Genomic DNA, 26404 nt, shown 5'->3' with positions numbered 1-26404 from the left:
TTGAATGAGGCTAGGCGGCCTAAATCGAGTAGAGCTGCCCTTCTTGACATACCACCATCTTATGGCAAGCTGACCTTCGGTGCTGACTCAGCAGAAAAGGTGCTGGCGGCTTGTTTATGAACTGTCACAGCTCCCCTACTCACGCAGAAAAATAAAATATGTGATATAGGCATGGTCCAGAAACGCTTAACCCTAGGTGGACCAAGCTTTTTTGTAACACGCTGGAGCAAGGTAGGGCTAAGCAATGTCCACCAATATACTTTACCCATGTGGTTGTATTTACAATTTTCGCATAAGTATTAGTTCTTCATTAAGTGAATTAAGTAAGAAATATTGTATAATAAGAAACAAATACGTAATTTAAATACATATTTTAAATTAATTTATGAATGTTAGTCCTTGAACAAATTCTTACACATCATTCACATCTTCATTAAGATCCATCCACCTCACTCTCATACGCATAGCATATGATTGTTTTTAACTGTGTTTTACACAACATACGCGTTGCATTTTCCACAAACAATTGGCTAATTTGTTTAGTTTTTCACTCCTGGCGCGACACTCTTTGCTACATGAATGGCAACTCCCTTTCCCTGAAGGCTGCTGCTGATTCTACGTTGTTTTAATGATTTTCGTCTTGAGGATGGCTTCCATTGACATGAAGATATTGTTCTGCAATCCAATTATTTTCGCAGCAAGATGTTCCACATTTGGTTGTAACATGCGTTTATAACTTCAAAGAAAAAATTGATTCACTTTGGACCAAGGGAGGACTATTTTATGACTACTTCGAAATTTAGTCCATATAATTAGGCTTTCAACCGAAAAACTTCTTTGTCTTTATTGAATCGTTAACTTTATACTATTTCTGACACAAATGAGAACACCATGGTCTGAATATGTTCTATACAATAATAGGAAAAGTTATAAAAAAACTATGGACATAAATTGGGCCTCCCTTGGTCCATGTTAGAACTCATTTCCTAAAAGTCTACATAGTACACTAATCATGGGAAACACACAGGAACAAAACGTACTAACATACCACATGAAACCCTTTCTTACATGAAATACCCTCCGTTGGCATTAATAGGACCACGAAGATTATCTGCACCTTGTACCGGAATTCAGTGCGACGGCGGGTTAATGCATGTAATTTATACAAATGGAGGTAGGTATCTCCCCTAGTTCACCTTCATAGAATCGTTCTAGGCAATCCAACTAATAAAATTTTGAAGTGGTTACATTTAAAAATTGATTTACGTCGCACCAACACAGATAGGTATTACGAGAACGATGGAACAGGAAAGAGCTAGGAGTGGGAAGGGAGTGACGATGGTCTTAATTCAGGAACAGCCTTATGTGAAAATAGGAAACTACGGAAACCATGTTTAGGGCTGCCGAAGGTGGGGTTCAAACTCACTGTCTCCCAAATGAAAGCTGATAGCTACGAGACCCAAACCGCGCAGTTCGGTTTGAAGCAATTTACGTTTTGTGATATCATTAGCGCGTGAGTGAATTATATTCGAAATTAAAAATATCAAGATGGACATTCCGTAACCAATGAGTGATCATAATCATTCCAGAAACATGCTCTGGTACTTCGCCTGTATTCGCATGTGAAGAGAACCTCCTCTTTTTAAATCACGCCGGGCTGAGTGGCTCAGACGGTTAAGGCGCTGGCCTTCTAACCCCAACTTGGCAGGTTCGATCCTGGCTCAGTCCGGTGGTATTTGAAGGTGCTCAAATACGACAGCCCCGTGTCGGTAGATTTACTGGCACGTAAAAAGAACTCCTGCGGGACTAAATTCCGCCACCTCGGCGTCCCCGAAGACCTTAAGAAGTAGTTAGTGGGACGTAAAGAAAATAACATTATTATTATTATTTTTAAATCACAGTTGTACTGTTGTGAATTATTAATTTACAGGTATATTTATGGAATATACTGGCGTTAAAAACTTTACCCGTTGTAGGGCTTTGTGCTATTGTGCGTCTGGTCGGCTTTGAATAACGATCCATTAATTACTGGAATAATACACAGATTAAAATATGTTCTGCTTGTAAACATGGACTTGGAAAAATATCTTTCAAATCAGCAGATTCAACTTGGTGGTACTGCTCAGCTGTGTTACTCTTATTCCCTTTCTGATATGTTGTTTAATATCGTATGAACTTTGCACTATAATATGTTCGCCATGCAAAGTAAATGTTATCCTACAACACGGGTTTTTTAGTAGTAATAGGTTACAATGTAAACTTACTGAAGCGGGTAGTCTAGCCTGCACAACGGTTATGCTATGAGTGTTGCATAGATCTTAGGGATGTGGCCCATCAGAATCACTAAAACTCACGGTTACTCTCGCTGCACTACGGAACAGTGGGTAGATTACACTTCTTAATAAGAAAATTAGTTTTTAAATAAATTTATGGGATTTACTGGATTTACGTCCCTCTAACTACTTTTACGGTTTTCGGAGAGGCCAATTAGTCCCGCAGGAATTCTTTTAAGTGCCACCGACACCAAGCTGAAGTATCTGAGCACCTTTAGATACCACCGGAGTCAGCCAGGATCGAACCTTCCAAATTGGGGTCAGAAGGCCAGCGCCTCAACCGTCTGAGCCACTCAGTCAGGCTCGCATTAGTTTGCATTCTAACCTTTACTGCCTAAAATTTCGGCCTCATCACAAAGGAAATGAAACGGCTAATTTTTACAATCTTGTAGTTTTTTCTGCATTATATACAGCCACTCAATAAAAAACGGGTGCATAGTATTAAGATCCTCGCAGTTAACTCTTTTCTCAGAAAGAATAAATTGAAGCGACAGATATGTTTATCGTGGGTTTGACAATGGAATCTCCTACGAATGGACGTCAGGAGCATGTCTAGCAACTCTGCTCTCAAACATGCCTGTGTCAAAATACTAGGAAAACCTGAACGAATCATGTGGTTGTGACCTCAAGACACCTCTTCCTATTTCTCTTCATCATTATTACCCTCTCCTTTCCACACATCATTTTCTTCCTCTTCTTCGTACATTTTTTTCTCTTCACCTCCAAACTGAGGGAGATATTTCGGAATCTTCTTGAAACATATTTATTTTATTTTATATTAATTAGTAGGTCTGTATCTAGTACTTAATATTCATGCTTTTGTCTGCGTAATATGTGGTTGTGTGTATAAGATATGATTCTGCCTTCTTCTTCTCTTCTTCGTCGTTTATGGCTACGATGGGTCACGTGGTTCTTAACTCTGGTGAGTTTTTTCTTCCTCTTAGCCCAGTATTCCTTCATTCTAGCGCTATGGATGTCTTTTCCTTCTTGAGTCCATTTCACTCCTATTCCTGGACGCAGTGATTTAGGTGTTAATGACTGGAATTTCTTAATTGACGTTCTGAACTTATCTCGGTTGTAAATGTAAAAAATATTTAGGTATTGCAGGTCTTTCCGAACTAAATTTGTCCATCTGGCATTGGTTTCTTTCCCTCTAGATACAGTGTTGAAGATCCTTGAAGTGAGTCTCTGGCTGTCCATCCTGACTATGTGACCATAAAACAACAGTCTTCTCTTCCTCATAGCTGTTGTAATGCTCTCTATTTTACTGTACAGTTCCTTGTTGTGCCTGATTTTGTACCCATCTCCTTCTTTAATGGGACCCATAATCCTTCTGAGGATCTTTCGCTCTTTCAGTTCCAGTTTTCTGAGTTGTCCTTTCCTTGTCATGTTTAGGCATTCTGAGGCGTACAGTTTAGATGGTCGTACTATGGTGTTGTAGTGTCTAAGAATCAAGAAGAGGGATTTAGACTTGTATATGTTCTTACAAAATTGATAAGCTCTTTCTAATTTAGTTCATCTACTCTTCATTGCAAGGTCCTCTTTAACATATGGGGTTATCCATTCTCCAAGATATTTTAATGTGTTGGCCTTATGTATTATTTTGTCCCCCAAAGAAATGAAGTTGGGTGCTTCTCTGATGTTGGTCAGAAGTTCTGTTTTTTGACAGCGATCTTCAGCCCTAATTTAGCTGCTATGTGTTCGAGGGAGGATAGCTGATACTTAGCTTCTTCCATACTTGAAGCTAAGAGTGTGAGGTCATCTGAGAAAGGCTAAGAAAGTGACTGTTAACTTGTCTATTTTGTAGCCGAATTTTAATCCAGAGTTGTCAGCTAGTGTGTTCGTCCATTCCCGAATAACCTTCTCCTGCAGACAATTAAACAGGATGGGGGCAAACCATCCCCTTCTCTAACACCTGTTTTGATCTCGAAGCCTTTTGATAATACTCCTCTGAATTTGACTTTGGACATGCTGTTCGTTAGAGTAGCCTTCACAAGATTCAAAGTTTTCTTATAAATAAGTGAAACATTTACTGCAGCCAATGCCCATTAAAATATGTTTACATGACTAATTACATCAAACAGAATTTGGCTAGTCCCATCTGTCTTTTAGTACACGTCATAACAAGATATAGGTCGCAAGTCTTCTCGAACAGTACATATACACATTCCTTTCTCGAGGCGTGAAAAGTTTTGTTAGCACACACACGGTGATGAAAACTGTGTGTTGCTAATGTAGTCACTATATGCCTGAGTACATTTTGCCTTCATCCAATCCGTACTGGTGTAAACATTTTCCCATTTATTCCCTTTCTTGGTTTGCAGCTCTCTTTGTAACTGGTTGAATGCATCTGTAGACGGCAATATTATTTTGTGACGTAGTTCCTCTGTATAGAAGTGTTCTCTTGTCAGCTCGTAACATAGTCCTGAAGGAGTGAATTTGGACAAACATAATACCTTTTTCATTTAGATTGCTTTTACACTTTCAATGTCTCGAATATTTCCTTTAGTGAGATGTTCCCATATCAATTATAGTCCATACGTCATTATCGGAGATATTTTTGCATGGAACAATTTCATAGCGACTTCAACCGAAAGTTTGCGTAAGATAAAGATGTTATTCATTGCTATTAGGGCCGCAGTCACTCTATCCTTGATGTGTCTGGTATAAGTAGTTCCTGACGTCTGTAATGTAATGCCCAAATATTTAAAGTTGTTTACTATTGGCATAGTTTCTCTTCCATTTTCATACTGAATTTTCTCTTTTAATGCTGTTCTGCCTCCCTTGCGGAAGATCATCTGTACCGTCTTTTGTCGATTAATTCTGAATTTACTGTCCTTTTCCCAAATGTTCAGCTTGCTGAAAGCAGCCTGAAGTTTTTCGTGTTTCTTGATACGAGTACCATGTCATCTGCATACATGTATATATGTACCTCGTCGCCTTAGACCCTTATGGTGGGTATTAGGTCTGATACCGCTATATTGAAGAGCATAGGGCTCATTGGATCACCCTGCAGTACTCCGTTCATCTGCGTTATAGGATTCGAGATGGAGACGTTATCGTTTACAGATATGTAATTATAAGCAAGAATGGTCCTAATGATGTTCGTTAAAGGATTCATATACCCTATTATGTTTCCCAGTTTCTTCAGTAGCTTTTCCCTGTTCACTAGGTTTAACGCGTTGTTGTAGCCTACGAAGATCGCATAAAGTTTCACTTTTGGATGTCTGAGGGTATCCGTTATGTCGTCAATCAGATTCTTTATCGCATTCTTTGTAGATCTCCCTCGTCGAAAGCCGAATTGCTCTTCCGGTAAGGCGTGGTCTACCTCTTCTATCAGTCTCGCTGTTAGTAACCTGGTAAAGAATTTAAAGATATTGCTTTCTAAGGCAATTTCACGGTACGAATCTAGGCAACTCGTGTTTCCCTTTCCTTTATATAAGATCTTCATCAATGAGTGTCGCCAGGTGTCAGGGATTTCGTTCATTTCCACGCACTAATTGAATAGTGATGTCCACGTTGTTAGTAGTATATTTTCTGTAGTTTGTATATGTTCGTTGAAAATGGCATCAATTCTTGCAGTTTTCTTAGCCTTCAAGTCCCTTATGGAATTTTTTACTTCCTCTTCGGTGAAGTCCTGAATGAGTTTGTGTTTTCCATGTACGATATTATCTATTGTAGTTACAGATAAGTTGTCCGTGTTCAGCACTTTCCTAAAATGTTCTTCCCAGTCTTCTATGGCAATACCATGAAGGAAGTGCGGCTTTCTTGATTTTAGAGCTATAAACGGATTTACTTTTGCCTCTTCGACGAGTTTCTCTCCTTCTTCATCTCTATGTTTTCTCTTTTTTCTTTTAATAAAGCCTTATATATTCTTCTCTTCATCGCGTAGATATGTAATTCGCTTTCTTTGTGTGAGCGCCTTGAGCTGTGGAGAGCTAATAAGAGTATCTTTCCGAAGAATATAGCATTCTCGATCAAACCATGATTTTGCTTTACTCGTCCTGTCCTCAGTCTTTACCATTCCCATTCTCATTACATTTTCTATCTCCTGGGTTGCCTCATTTATGTTGCCTTTGGTTATGTCGTTTTGAATAATTTCCAATGCTGGAGCGATTTCCTGGAAGGCTGTTAGATTGGTTACTCTTTTGTATTTAGTCTTCTTATCCAGTCCCATTTCAGTTAACGTATCAAGGAGGGACTGTCTGTCTACCGATTCGTAGGCCTTCTGGAAGTCAACGAAAATTGCTAAATAGGGTGAGGTGCTGAGGTTTTTGTAGGTAAAGATAGTTTTGAGGTTAAAATCTGCTCTGCGTATGACCTTGACTTCCTAAATTCAGCTTGGTACTCTCCTATGCAGGAGTCTAATTGTGCCTCCACCTTTTTAAGCAATGTTTTGGAGAAGATTTTGTAAGTCACTGATAGGAGAGAGATCCCTCCATAGTTGTTAGGGTCTAACTTGTCACCTTTCTTGTGCAGCGGGTGGATGATAGCTGATATCCAATCCCTTGGTAGTGTTTCCGTTGTCCAGATGTCAGTTATGATTCTGTGGATACTGTCAATTGACTCTTCATCTGCATGTTTCCATAATTCTGCAATGATACCATCTTCGCCTGCTGCTCTGTTAGATTTCAGTTCAGAGATGATCTCTTTGATTTCTTCTTTGGTAGGAGGAAGGGAATCGGGGTTAATAACATTATTGGGTTGAAATTGTAGTTTCTCCTCGGGTTCTTCTGCACTGAGGAGGTCATCAAAATATTTTGCAAGGGCTGTAGTACAATCTTCATTGTTCATTTTCAGTTCTCCCTGTGGCTGGGGACGGTAGGATAACACCCATAGTATCCCCTGCCTATCATAAGAGGCGACTAAAAAGGGACCCAGCTTGGGAGCGTAGGTTGGCGACCATGAGCGCTGGCATTGCTTACAGTTTCTTGTGCAGGGCTCCTCATTTAAATCTATCTTATCCAACCTGCCTTGGTCAACTCTTATTCTTTTCCAACCCCGACGCTATTAGAGCATTCGAGGGCCAGAGAATATTTCATTTTCACGCCCTTTGTGATCCTCGTTTTTCATTGACCCATATCTCCATTTTCTGCCATTTCTCGGCAAATGCAAATATTGATGATGTGGTTCAACACTGTCCCAAATGTGCTAGTATGGCTTTTGGTCGCTTTTTATTAAGGGTCTTTGATAGTCATAATATCATCACTAAGACCAAGCTCTATGTGTACAAAGCTACTGTTATGCCATCTCTTACATATGGATGCGAAACGTCGGCTACCTACAGAAGGCACATACAATGCCTGGATAAATACCATCAACGTTGCCTGAGAAAAATCCTATATGTTCATATATGGCTGGGAGGCGTGACCTGTCTTAAGGCTAACCAGTCTTTCATTTTAACGCCCTTCGTAGCCCTTGTCCTTTTGTCTGATAGTTTCATTTCTCGAAGTGTCAGATCACTTCCATGATTTATCTTTTTTTCTTTTTTGCTAGGGGCTTTACGTCGCACCGACACAGGTAGGTCTTATGGCGGCAATGGGATAGGATAGGCCTAGGAGTTGGAAGGAAGCGGCCGTGGCCTTAAGGTACAGCCCCGTCATTTGCCTGGTGTGAAAATGGGAAACCACGGAAAACCAACTTCAGGGCTGCCGACAGTGGCCATGTTTTATCTAGAGGACGGCTGTACAGTTGTACTTCCTGTTAAAACAATAATCAGTACCAGCCCTCAGATACAGGTAAAATACCCTGACCTGGCAGGGTTTAGAACCCGGAGCCTCAAGGTAAGAGACACGCTAACCCTACACCGCGGCGCCGGCGGCTTATATACGAGTGTATATAATAATGTTCTTCTGTCTGTATTTCTAAAATTAACGTGATACCTGGTTTTTATATCGAACAGTTCATCGGGTTAAGTGTATTGTCTGTCTGTCTGTCTGTCTGTCTGTCTGTCTGTCTGTCTGTCTGTCTGTCTGTCTGTCTGTCTGTCTGTCTGTCTGTCTGTCTGTCTGTCTGTCTGTCTGTCTGTCTGTCTGTCTGTCTGTCTGTCTGTCTGTCTGTCTGTCTGTCTGTCTGTTACAGCATTACGAGAACATGGAAGGAGACATTTATACGAAACGTGATATTATTGTTTAGGAATTCCGACTCGTTGGCTGAACGGTCAGCGTACTAGCCTTCGGTTCAGAGGGTACCGGGTTCGATTCCCGGCCGGGTCGGGGATTTTAACCTTAATTGGTTAATTCCTACGGCACGGGGGCTGGGTTTATGTGTTGTATTCATCATCATTTCATCCTCATCATGACGAGGAGGTCGCCTGCGGGTGTCAAATAGAAAGACCTGCACCTTGGCGAGCCGAACCCCTCCTGGGGATATCCCGGCACTAAAAGCCATACGACATTTCATTTCATTGTTTAGGACAAAGACGAGTTACACATTTTTCAAACATTCAATACATGTGGGGTTCCAGAGGGGGTCTAGAGCAGAAAACTAAATATCTCTCTCTCAAGGCGAGTCGTGCACAAAAATTCATTGTTTACCTAAAATTCTTTGTATTTGATTTAGAATCATGAAACATTGCGACTGTTTTAAAAAACACTTTTCTTAGCTACAAACATCAATAAGTTAATTTAGATAAAACATTTTTAAAAATACAATTATTTCCAAATTTGAATTTTTATCTAATTAAACTACCTTCTCCTCTAAAATAGTGAGGTTATGGACCTTATAATTTATTTTAGTTATTTGTAAGATCTTGATGACTTAATGCCAGCAGGTTTTTTATTTCTTGCCTATTTCGAATATTTAAAAAATAATTAATACTAGCAAATGTACCCGTGCTTCGCTACGGTATTCTGCATTGTATACGAATATTGAAGTAAATACTGTACATGCAATAAATAAGATTGTTTTAAAATAGCATGTCTCTTAGCGTTATCCGAGAAACAATATGCAGAGGTCCCCATACGTTGTTTCCAGTGTAAAGTGCTTGTTACGGATTTGTGATGATAACGACAGGCTCACTTCCCTACTGCGATTCACAATCGAGTTGGGAAGTTTACATTATAATTGCAGGCCCCATTGCCTACTGCGCGGTCACAATCTATTTGGGGAGTTTCCGTTACAATTGCAGGCCCCTTTCCTACCTCCAGACATATTACAAATTGAAGAGTTTTTATTATAATGGCAGGAAACTTCCCTACAACCAGTCAAAATTGAGTTGTGCAGTTATCATTATAATGATAGGCCCCTTTTCCAACTGCCAGCCAGCTTCCTGCCAGTCACACCAAGTTGATGAGTTTCCATCAAAATAGCAGGCCAGTATGCCTAATGCCAGTCACATTTTAGATGGGTACATCTGTTTATAACTGCGGGAACGCTTGCCTACAGCCAAAGACTGTATGTTGCATGCTCCCTTGCCTTCTGAAAGTCAAATCGAGAAGTGAATTATTCATTACAATGGTAGGCCTGCCTCATTAATGCCAGTTACACAGGAATTGGAGAAGGACTCCATTCCTACTGCCAGTCATAGTCGGTGTGCGGAGTACTGATTACAATAGCAGACACAACCTTTCTCGATCGCTACAAAATCGACATCAGTGAATATATATAGTTCGACATACGAAAGTATGTGCTTGTTTACAATATTGCAGACCTTCATTTACAGATTAACTGCTTCTAAACGGTACATCATATCGAGAAAAGATTGTACCATAAGACGCCGGATTTAGCGGCCTAAATTGCTGGTCATATGATATCTCATCTATTCATGGGTCAGATTGAGTTAGAAACTTGGGTAAAATTTGTGTAAGATTATCTCACATTGCATTGCTTTTCGGATAATTAAGTGACAGCTACATACATAGCATTTGGCTCACATATGGCTACTGGGTGGACCAATTTTCGTGTAGAGTATGATGATTCTATCTTTCCTCTAAGTGATGGAAGGTATGAATTATGTATGTGAAAAGTACTACTTTACTTAAGATCGAGAAATAGAGAAAAGTCAAACGTAAAATGGATATAAATACGACAAAAAGTCGTACGACCAAGGTTGTAGATCACTCCAAATTGAACGGGGATTGTGCCATCCGTTATGTGATGATACTTCCCGAAGGTCTGCACCATCATTAAAATTGCCTCCATATTTCGATATTCTTCGGGATAGAAAGGGAAAAATTTAAAGCTCTTGGAAGTTTTCCGCCCGTTACAGGCTAAGTCGTAAAATTTTGCCAAATTTCAGTTTTCTTTCTCGACTGGCAGATTATGCCGCAATCTGGGTTTTCAGTGAGAAGTGTAAAAAGTAGAACTTTCAAGATACTAAACCAAAAAATATGCAGATGATCATTATTACCCCTTAAGCGTGTAGCTGTACGAAAATTTCGACAAAATAGTCTATGTACAGGCACACAGTAGTTACGATTTTATTTACATAGATAAATAAGGAACCTGCTCCACGTACAACACCTTTTGGGCTATATCCGCTGGACTTAACCGGAAAAACGGACCGTTTATGATATCTCCCTTATTAATCCTCCTGTCGAAAAAATGCACATGAAAAAAGTTTTAGAGATGGAATTCCATCATGTTTGGTCGATTTCCAGTCAGGTTGGTCTTGTACTGTATATATTCTGGAAGAGTAAAATCACCATTTCGGTTCCCTATAAACCGCCAGTCCATTCCGGGAACATGAAATGTTATTGACGATTAACACCTACCGTTGGACAGGTGGATGTTAATATAAAGTTTGACTCAAATATCTTCAGTAGTTTTCAAGTTGTAAAACATACGCTTTACACGCACCCGCTCTTGAGTTAAGTCCGGTGGGACTTGTACCGGAAAACGGTCCGTTAATGATATCTCCCTTATTAATCCTCGTATTGAAATGATGCACATGAGGAAAAAGGCCTAGAAATGAATTTCCATTACGGCAGCTAAATTTACATTAAGTTTGGTTGCAAAATGACGGTTTCGGTTTCGTATAATCCCCCAGTCAATTCAGGGATTCAGAAACAATACTTGCCCTAAAACCTACCAAAGGACAGATGGATTCTAAATATCAAGTTTGGTGGAAATATATCCAGTAGTTTCCAAGTTTTAGACAAACAGACAAACAAACAAACAGACAGACACCAAAACAGAATATATGCAGATGGTCATTATTACACCTGAAACGGATAACTGTACGGAAATTTCGCCAAAATTGTCAATGTACAGACATACTCTAGAAGTGTAGACCTTTATTTCGATAGTTACTGCTTTGCAACTGTACGACGTATCTACAAACGGACTTCACCATCAGACGCCCCTTTCAGTGCTCTACATGGTTGGTCCTATGACATCTTCTCGTATCTCTTTATTTATGGGTTAGATTGAGTTAGAGTCATTGAATGGGGTGAAATGTTGTACAGTTTTTGAATGCTACTTTATATTTTTGATTCTCATGTGACAGCTAGAATCATAAAATTTGGCTATAACATTGCCAATGGTCATGTCAATGTGCGTGCCGAATGTCATGATTCTACCTTTCCTATAAGTGTGCCAAATGATAACATATACGTGTAAAAGTACAAAATCAACTTGTGTTTAATGTATTAGGGATAGAAATACGACGAAAAGTCACAGGACAAAAGTTGTAGATCTCTCCAAAATGAAACGCAATTTGCTTTGTGACTTTTGATACGACTTACTGATTAGCCACCAATTACCCCGAAACGAAGGTCTGCACCGCCGTTAAAATTGCATCCATATTTCGGAATTTTCCTGGGCCAGAAGTTATACATTTGCATAGCTTAGAATATTTCCTCAAAGGAAAGAGTGTACAGCATTCGGGATTAGCACTCGCATACATACGTGGTAATTAAGGAAGAAAGTAATACAGTTTAGTAAGTTGAAATTAATAGAAAATAGATTATAACAGAGGACATCCGGATGACGACAAATATATAAATACCAAGTGAATGTATTGGAAAATCAAATGCTCCTCAATAAATTATGCCGGAGTGAGTTATGGATATAAGAAAGCGGTAATCGGAGAGAAATTTAGGTGCAGGGATTCTTAGGTAATCAGATAAGAAGATGAATATTTGTGTTATTACTTATGCTATTCGAGGACGGTTATAACCTCCAATGATATTCCGCCAATATCCCGCAGAATGGCCGATTGACGACTCTCTTGCTTTCTACCCAAGGAACAACCACGAATTTAAAGGAATGATGAGGAAAATGACAATACGTTACTTCCCTGCTGGCAAGCAGTCAGAGACGTTGCCATGGTAACCCATATATTCGTTATCGCTCTGTCGGTCCCTCAATGCCGAGCATGGTATCGGCAGAAAATAGTAAATTTCTCCGTCATTTGAAGAGTAAGGTAAATTATGAACACAACGAAAGTTGTTTGTGATGAAGAGACCTTTCACATACGGTCCACAGAGTTTGCAGAAAATCAATAGTATAAGAGAAAATGGAGGAAGACCGTTGTGGTTTTCCTATAGACCCCCGTCTTTTCAAAGATTTTAAAATGATATGCATATCGAAACCTTCCCCGGGGTGAGTATACTCTAAATATGAAGTTTGGTTGAGGTCTATCCAGCCCTTTCGACGTGATGGTGGAACAAACAAACATTTTTATTCTTTTTATTTTGCTAGTTGCTTTACGTCGCACCGACACAGATAGGTCTTATGGCGACGATGGGACAGGGAAGGGATAGGAGTTGGAAGGAATCGGCCGTGGCCTTAATTAAGGTACAGCCCCAGCATTTGCCTGGTGTGAAAATGGGAAACCACGGAAAACCATTTTCAGAGCTGCCGACAGTGGGGTTCGAACCTACTATCTCCCGAATACTGGATATTGGCCGCACTTAAGCCAAACAAACAAACAAACAAACAAACAAACAAACAAACAAACAAACAAACAAACAAACAAACAAACAAACAAACAAACAGACAAACAGAAACGAACAACTTTATTTATAAGATTATTTTTATACCACTCCCCTCGCCCCCTGCCAAAAGGGTGCTAGGGGTGTCTTACCCTCACGCGGTTTGTCTCCTGATACTAATTGATAAGTGTACCACGTTTGGTGAAATTGCTCCAGTGGTTTAGGAGGAGATGTGTCATATACACACCCACACCCACACACCCACGCACACACATACATCAATTTTTATATATAGTAAGAAGAAGAAGATAATATTTTTATATGTAGTTTTTCGATTAATTTTATATCTCACCCCCTTCGCTCCCCACTTGGATTTGCAAAAAATCCGGAGTAATACTATTCATCTCAGAGACCCTGAAATCTATGGATTCGAAACTGTTTTTAATTATTTCTATATCTCACCCCACCCCCCCACCCTTTGCTCCCAACCTAAAAGGGGGCTGGATTTTAAAAAAATTCTAGAGTATCACTTTTCAACTCAGCGACCCCGAAAACTATGAATTCGACACTATTCTCGATTATTATTGTAACTACCACCCCCCTGACCCTCTCCCTTAAGGGCGCTAGGGATGGCTTACCCCCCACAGTGATCGTCTCCCGATAGTAAGTGATTCGTGTACCAAGTTTGGTTGAAATTGCTCCAGTGGTTTAGTTGGAGATGTGTCATTTACACACACACTTCCATTTCTATATATAGTAAGATTTTTACACTCGTTCTTCACCCCCTTTCCATCCCCGCCCAAAGGAGTCCTATGAGTGCCTTAGACAACAGTATATTTTTTCCCAGATATTAAGTCTTATTTGTACCTATTTTGGTTGACAGCTATGCCCAAACGTACATGCATAATCTCACTGCTCTAGAATCCTGGAGCTGACGTTGCCATGGTTACGGCAGTTCATTTCTTTATCCGATTCCTAGAGCAGGGGTAGTGTGGTGCCAATATCTCCGTAACGGTTGGTTTTAGGGCCTTAAAACATGGTTTTCGGGCCCGTAGGGCTAACCGAGTTTTGTTCTTTGCGTCAAGAGGATTAAATTGAGCTTTGTCTCGTCCTTATACGACAAATTCGATATTTTGCCTATAATAGTATAAGAGAAAATGGAGGAAAACCGTTTTTCCTATAAACCCCCGTCTTTTCAAAGATTTTAAAATGATATGCATATCGAAACCTTCCCCGGGGTCAGTATACTCTAAATATGAAGTTTGGTTGAGATCTATCCAGCCGTTTCGACGTGATGGTGGAACAGACAAACAGACAGACAAACAGACAAACAGAAACAATTTTATTTATATAGATTTCATATTGAAAAGTTCACAAAAATGCAAATATATAATTCAGAAGTCCGTAAAGGGACATATTTAGTAATTCGCTTGCAGGAAAATGTGTGACTGTATTTAGCCTGCTTGTCTATCAAGTTTAAGATTGATACCTTTAGTAGTTCAAGAGAGATTGATACCTTTAGTAGTTCCAGAAAATGGCAGTTGTATTTCTGAATACGCGACCTAGCTCTTTATCTCTCAAACCTAAACATATTTTCCGCGGTGATCGCCATGCTTGACCAACCGAAAACGACGCTTCACAGCCTTCTTCAATACACCTAATTGTGATACCGTCAATTGCCTGACCTAACCCACGCAAACAGTTCAGCGATTTTGAAAGATAGCAGTGCATGAAAAATAGGGCGTGTCACCTGACGCGCCTGTGTTAGGAATTGAAATTTGTAAGTAAACATACGTACTGAATTCAACCATTTCCCTTTAGAACTAGATACCCTGCATAATACGCTAGCAATTTCAGCAAAAAATAGGTCTCACTGTTTTGAAGGATTGCGTGCACATCTCATTTCAATTTTATTTATTTATTTATTTATTTATTTATTTATTTATTTATTTATTTATTTATTTATTTATTTATTTATTTATTTATTTATTTATTCTTCTTCTTTCGAATAACCCATTTGGAGGGTGCGATGAATCAACATTGGTTACTTTTCATTGTGTTCGATTTCTTTTGCTTCCAAATTTCCTTCATCCTTCGAGAGTGTCGTTCTTCTCTTCTTGAGTCCACTTTCTTCTAGTTGTTGGTTTCTTCCGCTCCTGAAACGCTGCCTTTTGAACTGCTTCTCTAAAAAGTTTTCTGTTTTTGATTGTATCTGTTTTGATTCCAGCATTTTTCATGTCTTAAACAATTACAATGAACCGTGTGGGTTTAGATTTGTAACTATTCAGATGGTTGAAGATGAGCTTGGTTAGTCTGTTGTCATCCATTCTGCAAACGTGTCCAAAAAATTATAGTCTTCTTTTCCTCATTACGTCAGTTGGTTTTCAATTTTCAAATATAGCAGCTCTCTGTTTGATCTCATTTATTTATTTATTTATTTATTTATTTATTTATTTATTTATTTATTTATTTATTTATTTATTTATAAGTTGTGTTACACCGCACCGGTAGAGGTAGGTCTTATGGCGACTATTGGATAGGAAAGAACTAGGAGCGAGAAGGAAGCAACTGTCGCCTTAATTAATGTAGAGCCCCAGAATTTGCCTGGTGTGAAAATTGGAAACAACATAAAGCCATATTTAAGGCTGCCAACAGTGGGGTTCGAACTCACTACCTCCCGAATGCATGCTAACAGCTACGTGGCTCTCTGAAGGTTGGTTTCCCAGGGAAACGTGCTAAAGAGAAAAATAGATTTCGGATATTACTTTTTTGTTCTAACAGATTTCGAATACATTCAAAATAAGAAAAATACTACTCGCGGCCGTCTGGAAGTCTGAGTCCAAGAGCTGATAACTAAATCTATGGTGGAGATTTGCTGTGGAAATTATGCCTGGGCATGTTTTCTACACCTCTCTGTACTTTTTGAATATCAGCCTGATACTTGGCTTTCATAAAAGAAGGAAGAGATCAAATATAAAAATGATCAAACTGCAAGTACCAGAGAGGGCCAGGAAACGAATATTTCACGACAAGCCCCTGACAGGGAGAAGCTCTCTATCTGCGTGCCTTACAATCTGAGCAACAACATGAAGAGTAAACAAAAATGTAATCATGCACACGATAAGTGATAGTTCCGTTAACGTTGAGTACAACAACTACGAGGGCTGTAAATAAAGTAGTAGCAACTTAGTCCAGACACTCGCAGGAGACCGGGCATGCGCACATAAGGTATGGAAACGGTGAGGTGGCGTTGTTGTCGTTGTGTAGTGTGTAATAGACGGACATCCAACTAGGAGTGTTATTCCTGTGTGGCGTTGAAGTGAAGAGTGTCGATTTCACCGCTCTAAGACCAAGTTTTCAACAGGTGATCAGCGTTCGTGGATTAAACCTAGGTTGCCCGTGGAAAATATGCATCAGAATATTATGGAGGATTAAGTGAAGCCTGTGGCAAGAATGCATTACCGTATAGGACAGTTGCACGATGGGTCAAGGCGTTTCTTGCGGGTCGGAATAAGACTGCGGATTTGCACCGCACAGGTCGGCCGTCCATTCCTCAAAGTCAGATTGCCATCGTGAGTGGTCTCGTTTCCGTAAAACATCGATGGACTGACCGGGAATCATCAGTAGAAGTTGGTCACAGTCATCAGACGGTGTGGCACGTATTGACAAAGTGTCTTAATGTGAGATAAATTGCGTCCCGTTGGGTTCCACACCAAATGACCGGCGTACAGAAATGGCACCGGTGGCACCCACCTGGACAGATTCCGCAACGAAAGAGACGCATTTCTTCAGCGTGTGATCACCATTGATGATACGTGAGCACGAGCCTATGAGCCTAAATAAAAGCGTCAGTCGAATGAATGGCGTCACCCAGTTTCGCCACGTCCACAGAAACCCAATCGGGTGAAGCGTATGCTGATTGTGCCATACGACTACAGGGGTGTTATTCTTGTGCATGCTGTGCCTGAGGGACAAACCAACAGTGACTACTATTGCTCATTCCTGGAGCGACATCTGCGTCCGGCTACGCGGCGCAAACGTCCGCGTTTATTGCAAGACGATCGCTCTATCGTGTTGCATGGCAACGCACATTGTTGTGTCGCAAACAATGTCAGGCTCTTGTTTTAACGGTGGTATTGGGAGGTCTTGGAACACCCTCCGTACTCACCAGACATGAGTCCTTGTGAAATCGACGTGTTTCCGAAGCTGAAAGAACCCCTCCGAGATCACTAATTTCCAGACATGGCATATGTACTCCACGCAGTAGGAAACTCCGTCACCGTCATCAAAAGATAACGCTTTGCCAACGGTCCCCAACGGCTTTCCGACATTCGGCAAAAGTGGACTAAAACTAATGTAATGCAATTGTACTTGTTAGCTCATTAAATATTACTACTATTTTTTACAGCCCTCGTAGTCTTGAACAAGACATTGTCGTTGCGCCTAGGAAAACAGCAATATGATATTTCAGCTTAGAATTCTGACCAGGAAGGTTCTTTCATCTAGGGTTCCGGATTGCATGAAGGAAAACAACAAATTTTCTTTCTAAGTTATACATGTACTGGGGGTCAGTATTTCTCCCCTCAACATTGTACAAAGCGGTATATCGAGGAACAACGGCGATATCTTTATTCCACCCAGCTTTCACTCCTGTACAACAAATTTGGCCAGAAAAGAACTGTAAAGTTAGTTTCGTCCTGGAGCTGACATCTTTGTTACAGAACATAGTCGATCCGAACTGCGAGCTCACTCCATTAACTTCGCTGCACCTAGATTTAATTTCACTTAGTAACCTACCATTTTGGGAGAATACATATCCTAAATACTTACCATGATCCGCCTGTTCCAGCTTTGTCTGAAATTCTACTCTCTTAAGTTTCTTTCCTGCCAACAAAATTTTAGTCTTGGTAAGGTATTTTTCATACCATACTCATTCTTAAGTTCTATAATAATATGAGTAAATTGCGGATTTTAACACAATCTGCCATTAAGATCAAGTTGTTGGCGTAGGCCAAACTGTTTACTACATTTCCACCAAATGAATCCCTCCCTGTTTTTTATACCTTTCAGTAGATGATCCACGTACACTATGAACAACAAAGGTGAAAGATAACAGCCTTGTCTAACTCTTGTAAGTACCTTGAATCAAGAACTCATTTACCATCAGTTCTCACTGTAGCCCTATTTTCAACATAAAGTCCTTTGATATCTTTCAATAGTTCATCATTAACCCCCCAATCCCTCAATACGGCTAACATGTTTTCCATCGGTACTCTGTCATATCGTCATCAAAATCAATTACCATTTATCTGCATTTAGGAGTATCGCCCAGGTGGCTGATTCCCCATCAGCTGTTTACCTACCGAGATCGATAGCTGCAGTCACTTGTGCGGGGGATAGTGAGTTCAAACCACACTGCCGGCAGCCCTGAAGATGGTCTTCCGTGGTATCCCGTTTCCACACCAGGCAAATGCTGGGATGGTTCCTCAATTAAGGCTATGGCCTCTTCCTTTCAACTCCTAGCCCGATTCTGTCTCATCGTCGCCAAAAGACCTATATTTCTAGGTGAGGCGTAAAGAAACTTGTAAAAAAAAATATATTTACGTTCTCTAGATCTATGAAACATAGAACTAAGTATCTATTCTTATGCTCTTAGTACGAGTTTAAATTATTGCAGTCCCCATAAATTTCCCCACATCTCTACTAATTACTATAATTATATAAAAGAACTAACATTCAATTGGTGAACAGTGTATTGGACAAATGTATGCTAAAAAGTAACATAGTAAATATTTTATCATTACGAAGGACCACAGCACGGCGGGAAGAGATGTACGAAGTTTAATTCTGATTCCTCTAATCAGTTTCTAATTTTGGAAACATTTCATATCAGACTAATTAGGAGTCCCAATACAACGAAAAATGTAAAATTAAGCAATTTCCTCAATTGAGCAGAAAGTTGAAGGGCCAAAGGACATGGAAAGTTTTCAAATTGTGATTCTTGGATATCTCTATCAAATTAAAAAGTAAATTTCGAAAAAAAAATCGGTCTAAATTCAGTTCCGGGAAAACAGCCTAAAATCGCTTGTTTATTTGCTCGTTTTCTTTTTGAATCAAATCCTAACCAAACTATCTTATTTATATAATTCTTTCTGTAAAGTGTTCCTTGGCTCAATTTAGTAGTTAAATGTGCTTAAGTGAAACAAAGCATAGCCTCACATTAGCGCTCGTAATGGTAGAAAAAGTCAAACTGCTAATCTAATTGACCAGATAACGATGATCGTAATTTTTAGAAATAAATAAAGAGCGTACTGTATTTTCATTCTTTATTAGATTTTATTTTTCTAAAATTCGTAGCTTATAACCCTGGGATGTATTCAACATTGATTTGATTGCCTGAATAGCTAGAACTGTGTATTTTGAGTTTCTACAGTCATTTAATTCGTGTATACATAGGATCACAGGACTGGCGAATGTAGCTGTATCATTGAAACGAATTAACAAGAAGAACCAATGCATTTACTTAAACAGAGGATTGCGGCTCGTCCTGTCCTAAAAGCAAGCTGTGTACACAATTCTCAGCCCCATCCCGAAATAATTAAACTGTGCGCACACCGCAGTAATCCAGAATAGCAGACAATATTTACACCCAATACGTACACATGGCTGGTAACCACGAATTCTCTAGCCCCTTCAATTGCCCGACTGGGAATATGCTGGTGAACGAACGGTCTCCTCTACCTTCTTTATACAAATTTCGCTTATTTTTCTTTCCGTGACATGGTGATGTACTTTTAGTTGATACAAAGTATCCGTGTCCAGATACACTGCGAAATAATGTTTCTCCAATATTCGTCTACAAGGACAGCTTTATCATTGGCCTGCAAAACATCTTCCTTTGTGCAGGTTGATGGTAAATACTGACAAACCAGAAGGTGCTCTCCATCCTATAGTAGTCCAAAATCACAGGTCATGTCTCCTTGTATATAGTCCCACATAACTTGGTTAAACTTGCACTTTGAAACACCTGTCCGCAGTTGACTGAGGGTTTTCTAGACGGGATACGAAAGACGAAAACTTTCAGAACGTTCTTCCTTTAAACTCAGGGATGAATTACGTACTTGCTATTGCCACAGTACACGGCTTCGTTTTCTGGGGTATCAACAAGTGGTATGGTTGTTCTAAAAAAAAATATTCCATGATCTGAGTCTAACGGGCTGCATTTGATGGCCATAAAGGGGTGAAAACCGAAGCACTGTGATGAGTTAATAATATGAGTTCTGTGTGGTAACTGTGTGATTTTGTACTTGCATGTGTGTGTTTTTTTTTGAAAATGGACACTGAGGTAGGGAAGAAAGACGGACGTTTCAGTATATATATGTTCTCTTGGCATTCACCTGGCATAATAATAATAATAATAATAATAATAATAATAATAATAATAATAATAATAATAATAATAATAATAATAATAATAATAATAATAATAATAATAATAATAATATATTTATTTATTAATGAATTCGTTATTTATTTGCTTCGTTAGGATTACTTAGAATCATGCTTGACTTGTTCAGCGCACCTTCGCCCTTTTCAATAATAATAATAATAAGAAGAAGAATGACATTAATAAGAAGAATAAGAATAAGAAGATGAACAAGAAGAAGAATTTCTGAAGAAATTCCGGAGGATTGGAAATTTGCATTGATTCACCCACTTCACAAGAAAGGAGACAAATCAAATATTAATAACTACAGAGGAATTACTCTCCTCTCACTCGTATATAAAATCTTCTCTAAAGCTCTTCTTAATAGATTAGAGAAATAAACAGACCACCTGATCGGAGATTATCAGGCTGGATTCCGAAAAGGGAGATCCTGCGCAGAACAAATCCTAAACCTTTTTTTTTTTTTTTTTTTTTTTTGCTAGGGGCTTTACGTCGCACCGACACAGATAGGTCTTATGGCGACGATAAATCCTAAACCTAAAAACCATACTACAGATTCGCAAAACCAAACAAATAGTAATCACCTTTGTTGACTTCAAAAAGGCGTATGATTCCATAGATCGGCAGACCCTGTTTAACATACTAGAGGAATTTCAAGTCGACAGGAAAACGAGGAAATTGATTAAACAAACTCTGACCAACACAACATCAAAAGTTAACTTCTTGGGAGAAATTTCTGAACCGTTCGAAATCAGAACTGGTGTCCGACAGGGAGATGGACTATCCCCACTACTATTCAATTTAGTTTTGGAAAAAAGTTATTCGTGAATGGAGAAAAGAAACTAAAGGTATAAACATTGGCAGACTTCTTAAAGACAAAATTCACCTTGACTGCTTATCTTTCGCAGATGACCTTGCGTTTCTTTCGAACAACAGACAAGAAGCAATCAAATCCATAGAAAAATTGAATGAAATAGCCGCAAAAACTGGACTTCAAATTTCATTTGAAAAGACGCAGTTTATGGAAGGAACTAAATCAAGATTCGACAATCAACCACTAATCACCAATTGTGGAATAATTTCCCAAGTAGACAAATTCAAGTATCTAGGTGAAATTATTCAGCCAGCGGGGTTAAATCAGGAAGCTAACAAAGAAAGAACTGCTAAACTGCAAAGGGCTTACAAAATCACATTGAACAGATACAACAAAAGATGTATATCAAAAAATGCAAAATTACGACACTACAATACAGTCATCAAACCAGAGGCACTTTATGCATCTGAAACACTGATCATTGGTGGCAGGTCACAAATGAAAAGCATTGAGAAACAAGAGAGGAAAATTCTCAGAAAAATCCTAGAACCAAAGTTCGAAAATGGAATTTGGATGAAAAAGAAACCACACGAAATTTTTCACTTCACAGAAAAAATCACCAGATACCATCAGAAAGAGACGACTAAAATTCTGCGGACACCTACACAGAATGGATAACAACAGGCTGACAAAGAAAATTCGAAATCTAGCTCTAACCCTGAGAATCCGCAACAATTGGTTAGCAGAAATTCATGAAGATCTACAAGAAATGGGCATTGAGGACGAAACCATTCAAGATAGAATGAAATTTAGAAGCTTAGTAAACAAACATAAATTAGCAGAGAAACCAACAAGAAAAAATACAGGCTGGACAGAAACACGCAGAAAGGAACACAGTGAAAAAATGAAGAGGTATTGGGAAGAAAAGAAGAAGAAACATTGTGCAAAATAAGTTCAAACGCGCTCCACAGTTGGGCACAACGAATCAAAAAAACGATAATAATAATATCCGGCCGGGGCTTCTACCTCGACCCGCCGCGTACCATACGCCTGATAGGGGATATTCCTGTAGATATTCAGGACAAGTGTGAATAAGGCATTGCCAAATAATACAACTGCGTATCAACTGAGGCAATTAAAATGGCCAACGGTTTTCAAGGCGTAGGAGGATAAACTGTCCCAACGGTTGATAAAGCGGAGGAACTGTCTGCAGTCAACAAATCCGTTCGTGTCTGCACCCGCATTGGCGGCTAACTGTTGGGTGTCTGTTCTCGATGTTAGGCGCCACCGTTTTCTATCTCTTAGGCTAACAACCTAAGCAATATCAGAAGTCCTGCGGAAATTCAGGCACATCAAAATCATTTGAATTAAAATGGTAGGGCATGGAGGAAACAAACCAAAGGAAAATACCTCACGTGGTAATAAGGATAGCCTTCAATCCACTGCCACTAACCAAGGGGGTATAAGAGGGCCATCGGACTCTGAGGAGAGCCCACCGTCATGCACAGTATCTCAATTCAGACTAAAGAAAATAAGTTACATAACGAATTTCAACAGCAATTCACTCAGGATAGGGAAGTTGAAGGAGATCACCGACCTGATGACTCAACAGCAGTCAGTAATAATGGCAGTTCAAGAAACTTGGTTTGGAGACGAGTATTGCTTTGAGTCAGAGGGATACCGAACCGAATATTTAAAGGCAAACCAGGGAAGAAAATTCTCAAAGGCACCAACATGCTAGGAACAGGATTTATTGTATCAAAGAAGATAATCAACTCAATCACAGGATTCTCCTCGAACTCAATCAGAATCTCATCCCTGTCCTTCAGAAGTACCAACAAAGGATACACTATCATCAATGCCCAGGCTTCAGTAAATCAAGATAATTATATAAATCCTGAGGTTGTGGAACAATTTTGGGAAGACCTTCAATGAACAATTTATAGAATTCCCAATCACCATACTCTCATTTTAATGGGAGAGTTCAACGCACAAATAGGTAGAGGAAAGAAGTATTCCAATAGAGTTGGCTAGTACCCAGCCCATAAGAGAACTAACCTCAATGTAAGCGTCTGATAGATACTTGAAGAATGTTTTCGTTGAGAATGAAATCCACGTGGTTCAAACACCTTCAAAGGAAAGAGAAGACATGGAAGACGCGGGATTCACGTTTAGAATAATACCAAATTGATCATGTAAACCACTCCATACATATCTGATAAAGAGATTTGGAATGTAAAGGCACTCATTAACGCGAAAGTGAACTCTGACCACTACATCTCTAAAGTGAAACTAAACTTTATCCCCAGAAACCATAAAATTAACCAGAGGAAAGCACAGAAACCCATCCCAAAATATGATACAGTAAAAGTCAAAGACCACACAACTTTCAAAGAACACTTAAGCCAACGTGTCGGAAATTCACCTCCAGAAACCTGGGAACAGCTGAAGGAAGCAGTAATCTCAACCGCACAGCAAAAATCCCTCGTAAGTATAAATATAAACATATACATCTATGGAGGAACCAAGAATGTGAGGACGCCATAAAAGGGGGACAAGAAGCGTGGTAAAGGTAGAACAAAACCAAAAGTCAACAAGATCGGCTCTACTTCCTTGAGATAAGAAAGAAAACTACCAAAGTCATCCGAAATATGAAAGGTACCTTTGATAAATATATCCTTGAATCCATCGAAGAAGACTTCAAGAATAAAAATACAAGAAATTTCCATAAAACATTCAATGGAAGTACCCAGATATATGAGCCACCGTCGCTTGGCTTTAAAAACCCGGAAGGTAGAAAAGGTATGACTGATCAAGATAACTGTGAGATCTTAGCGAGATACTTTGAGCAACTACTAAATTGTAAATCACCACAGGAACAAGCCTTAAGACATCAAACTAGATGCCCCAATGCCATCAAGAGATGAGGTGGAACAAGCCATCAACGAACTCAAGAACGTCAAAGCCACCGGGGAAAACTCAATCATAGCAGAGGTTTGGAAGAATGCAGGTAGCTTAAAACTAGACATCTTAACTAAAATTATACAACACATCTGGATTAAGGAAGAACTCCCTGGAGAATGGGCTACTGCTCTAATCTACCCTCTGAACAAAAAGGGGCATAGAGACGACTTTAATAATTATAGAGGCATTTCTCTTCTCTCGGTAACATACAAAATTATCTCTAACATACTACTCAAGAAATTAGAATCTCGGCTAGATAAATAAATTGGAGAATCCCAAGCAGGTTTCCAGAAGAGCAGATCATGTATTGAACAAATACACAACCTTAAATACATCATTATGCAGACTAAGGAACAGTATAAACATTTCATAATCACATATTTTGACTTTAATAAACGATTACGATTCTGTTGATAGAGCGGTTCTATTCAATATCCTGCAAGAAATCGGACTTGATCATAAGACATTAAATATCGTCAAGTGCACCCAAACAAACACCCTATCAAGTTCAGAGGAAAAATCCGACTCTTTTGAGATTAAAACAGGAGTAAGGCAGGGAGATGGAATGTCACACATATTGTTTAATTTTGTGTTAGAAAAAATAATCCTAAAATGGAGGAAAACTTCCATGAAACAGGTCTAAGAGTAACAGACAGGAATCTCAAATTGTAGCGCTTCCTTTGATGATGTAGCTATACTAGCAGATTCAATTGAAACAGCAATAGACCAGATAAATACACTTCAGTCCATAGCCTCCAAGACTGGACTTCAGTTGTCTTACGAGAAAACAGTGTTCTTGTTCAATAAATAATAAGATCATTGTTTGTTATTGTACAATGTTTTTGCAAAAGCTGTAGGTTGTCCGAGGACAAAGAGAACCTTAATAAAATTAATAGATACAGGGGAACGAATTACCCCTACACGAGATAGCATACAAAAAGCATTTTGACACAATACAGTTTAAGATTGTCGGCGTCTATTTTGAACCTTTCCTGTAGGTATTTATTCAACGCGGTGCCTTTTCAAACAGTGTTCTCTTGAAACGAAGAAAGCCTAATACTGGAATGTGGGGCTGTTTGTAGAAATCCCTTTGTTGGTGGGGGGGGGGGGGTTAGAATAACACCAACAGTATTCTCATCCTGTCGTAACAGGCAACTGGGCCCCAGTAGCTCTTAACTTGGGAGCTTTAGTTGGCGACCACGAGGTCCTTAGCAGAGTCCTGGCATTTCTTCCACTTACTTGTACCATGTTCATCATTTTCATTTTTCCTATCCAATCTCCCTTGTTCAACTCTTGTTCTTTTATGATCTCGACAGTATTAGGTTTCCGAGGCCTACGGAGTATTTCTCTTCCGCGTCCTACCTTTCCCTTGTCTTTCGTTGGTCCATACCATCATTTTTCGAAGTGTTGACCCCCTTTCATTCTTTCCATCTGATTAATGTTAATAGAAGATGGTTACTTAGTTGCAGTTCCTGTTAAAACAGTATGAACCATCACCACCACCGGATTTCTTGAAAATAATCCTAGAATTGAAGGATCGGGCTGTTTGTAGAAAACAGCTGGTAGGTAGGTTATTGGAAGGAAATCCTCAAATTTAAGCTCTGCGTTTCTCAGAACATAGAGGTGGATAAAACGCAAATCATTAAATGCCTCAAAACTTCTAAAATAAACCTAAACAACTTGGAGAATATATGCTCAGTTGTCATGAAGTAATAATTAATTTCCATTTAAAATATCTCAAGTCCTCTGAGAACTAGAACTGAGGTTAGGCCTATGATATGAATACAGCCTACTCGAAATATTTGCTGCTGCAGTGACTAGAACTTTGTTTGCAACACAGTGAAGATTCAGATAAACTTCTCCTCGAAATTACAAATCACTAGGGGCCTTACCTTTTGGTGAAATAAAACTGTTAATTTTGATGTTAAAACTGACACTATTTTGGTAAGTATTTCGTGAAATAAATTTT

At 39.3% G+C, this 26404-nt stretch overlaps 1 protein-coding gene across 1 annotated transcript in view; it reads right to left on the bottom strand.

Moving 5' to 3' along the window:
* The window catches only part of LOC136867422 (dipeptidase 1-like), a 445798-nt gene that overhangs the window by 337338 nt on the left and 82056 nt on the right, over positions 1-26404 (bottom strand). The window lies entirely within an intron of this gene.

This window comes from Anabrus simplex, chromosome 3, assembly GCF_040414725.1.
Source record: "Anabrus simplex isolate iqAnaSimp1 chromosome 3, ASM4041472v1, whole genome shotgun sequence".
NCBI classification, from domain to species: domain Eukaryota; kingdom Metazoa; phylum Arthropoda; class Insecta; order Orthoptera; family Tettigoniidae; genus Anabrus; species Anabrus simplex.
This window is presented reverse-complemented; position numbering and strand designations above follow the sequence as displayed.